Source organism: Carassius carassius, chromosome 18 (genome assembly GCF_963082965.1).
Source record: "Carassius carassius chromosome 18, fCarCar2.1, whole genome shotgun sequence".
Classification (NCBI taxonomy): Eukaryota; Metazoa; Chordata; class Actinopteri; order Cypriniformes; family Cyprinidae; genus Carassius; species Carassius carassius.
The window spans coordinates 31142265-31144764 of record NC_081772.1 but is presented as its reverse complement, the minus strand read 5'-3'; the positions used below and the strand labels follow the sequence as shown (position 1 = coordinate 31144764).

General features: G+C 51.1%; 2 non-coding genes across 2 annotated transcripts; both read left to right on the top strand.

The window, feature by feature from the left end:
• Window positions 1-89: 89 nt before the first annotated feature.
• Window positions 90-161, top strand: trnah-gug (transfer RNA histidin (anticodon GUG)). Its single transcript has one exon. It is a non-coding gene; the product is annotated as a tRNA-His (tRNA).
• A 1697-nt stretch (window positions 162-1858) lies between these two features.
• trnas-uga (transfer RNA serine (anticodon UGA)) lies at window positions 1859-1940 on the top strand. Its single transcript has one exon. It is a non-coding gene; the product is annotated as a tRNA-Ser (tRNA).
• The last annotated feature ends 560 nt before the right edge of the window (window positions 1941-2500 follow it).

Below are 2500 nucleotides of genomic sequence, written 5' to 3'. Positions count from 1 at the left end.
AATGTCCAGACCCTCTTCGATGGACAAACACGCCGCTGCTGCTTCTTGTATCCGGGCTCCAGGGGTTGTCTTGGGAAAGCCAGTGGCACGCCGTGATCGTATAGTGGTTAGTACTCTGCGTTGTGGCCGCAGCAACCCCGGTTCGAATCCGGGTCACGGCAACCCTTTGCCGTTGAGTATACGGGAAGGTTGAAAATATTTTACCACCTCATCTTTCTGCTTGATTTTGTTTCTGAAGCTTGGCCTGTGCAGGGAGCCATCAGACAAGGGAGCTTGCTTTCTAACATTATGCGTAGTCATGGCCGAGAGGTTAAGGCGATGGACTTGAAATCCATTGGGATCTCCCTGCGCAGGTTCTAACTCTGCCGACTACGGGAGGGATTTGCAGTATTGCTTTAGCTTTCTGTGACGGTAATTGTGCCTTCTATGGTCCTTCGCTCTCTGTGCCATAACTGCTTCTAGCTTTCATCCTTGTGACACCTGTGTCTCTTCTGGGGAGCTTGTTGTAAAATTGCTGCTTCATAAAAGGTGAGAAGCCAGTGCTCCACAAGAGCCGGGATAGCTCAGTCGGTAGAGCATCAGACTTTTAATCTGAGGGTCCAGGGTTCAAATCCCTGTTTGGGTGAAAGTCTGTCTGCTTTTGGCGGAGTCACCTTGCTATCACTACGGTCCATCTCTTCTTCTGAATCTGTACTGGAGCGGTGTTCCTTCCTGCTCCAGGGTATCAGTGCACCTCGCTTGTTTGGCACACCTGATTCTGATGGTCAGCTCGTTAGGAAAGCGCGCTCACAGAGTGAGTAGAATAAGACAGACCTCCGAATTGTGCAGTGCTGTCGGTCCCCAGGCCCTGCACTGAAAAACCCCATTACATAGGATGAGACATGGCAGCCTGATTTCTCCTCAGTGGGACTGCTGTTTTACCCGCTTCCAGGGCTAGCTTACAATCTCGGCTTGCTAGGTTGCAAGTAGGTCAGGCAGCAATGTGACACACAACAGGGCAGAAGGTTGTCTGCTTAATTCAAGTCCCTGTTTGGGCGAAGGTCAGTCTACTTTTTGGAGGCCTCAGCTTGCTATCACTACGGGTCCATCTCTTCTGCTGACTCTGTATTAGAGCGATGTTCCTTCCTTCTCCAGGGGGTCAGTACATCTCCCTTGTTCGGCACACATGATTCTGATGGTCAGCCCTTTAGGAAAGAGTGCTCACGGAGTGAGTAGAATAAGACAGACCTCCCATTTGTGCAGTGCTGTCGGTCCCCAGGGCCAATACTGAAAAACCCCATTACATAGGATGAGACATGGCAGCCTGATTTCTCCTCAGTGGGACTGCTGTTTTAGCCGCTTCCAGGGCTAGCTTACAATCTCGGCTTGCTAGGTTGCAAGTAGGTCAGGCACCAGTGTTACACACAACATGGCAGAAGGTGGTCTGCTTAATTCAAGTCCCTGTTTGGGCGTAGGTCAGTCTTCTTTTTGTAGGCCTCAGCTTGCTATCACTACGGTCCATCTCTTCTGCTGACTCTGTACTAGAGTGATGTTCCTTTCTGCTCCCGGGGATTAGTGCATCTCCCTTGTTCGGCAAACCTGATTCTGATGGTCAGCCCTTTAGGAAAAAGTCCTCACAGAGTGAGTAGAATAAGACAGACTTCCCAATTGTGCAGTGCTGTCGGTCCCCAGGGCCAGTACTGAAAAACCCCATTACATAGGATGAGACATGGCAGCCTGATTTCTCCTCAGAGGGACCGCTGTTTTACCCGCTTGCAGGGCTAGCTTGCAATCTCCGCTTGCTGACTGAGCTGGGTTGGTTGCAAGTAGGTCAGGCAGCAGTGTTGGACACAAACTGAGCAGTAATTGGTCTACTCCCGTAGTCGTGGCCGAGTGGTTAAGGCGATGGACTTGAAATCCATTGGGGTCTCCCCGCGCAGGTTCGAATCCTGCCGACAACGCTGTTTGCTGAAGGCCATGAGGCAAAGCATCCATGCATTTTTCACGGTCCTCGCACTTATTTGCGAAATGTCCAGACCCTCTTCGATGGACAAACACGCCGCTGCTGCTTCTTGTATCCGGGCTCCAGGGGTTGTCTTGGGAGAGCCAGTGGCACGCCGTGATCGTATAGTGGTTAGTACTCTGCGTTGTGGCCGCAGCAACCCCGGTTCGAATCCTGGTCACGGCAACCCTTTGCCGTTGAGTATACGGGAAGGTTGAAAATATTTTACCACCTCATCTTTCTGCTTGATTTTGTTTCTGAAGCTTGGCCTGTGCAGGGCGCCATCAGACAAGGGGGCTTGCTTTCTAACATTATGCGTAGTCATGGCAGAGAGGTTAAGGCGATGGACTTGAAAACCATTGTGGTCTCCCTGCGCAGGTTCGAGCTCTGCCAACTACGGGAGGGATTTGCAGTATTGCTTTAGCTTTCTGTGACGGTAATTGTGCCATCTATGGTCCTTCGCTCTCTGTGCCATAACTGCTTCTAGCTTTCATCCTCGTTACACCTGCGTCTCTTCTG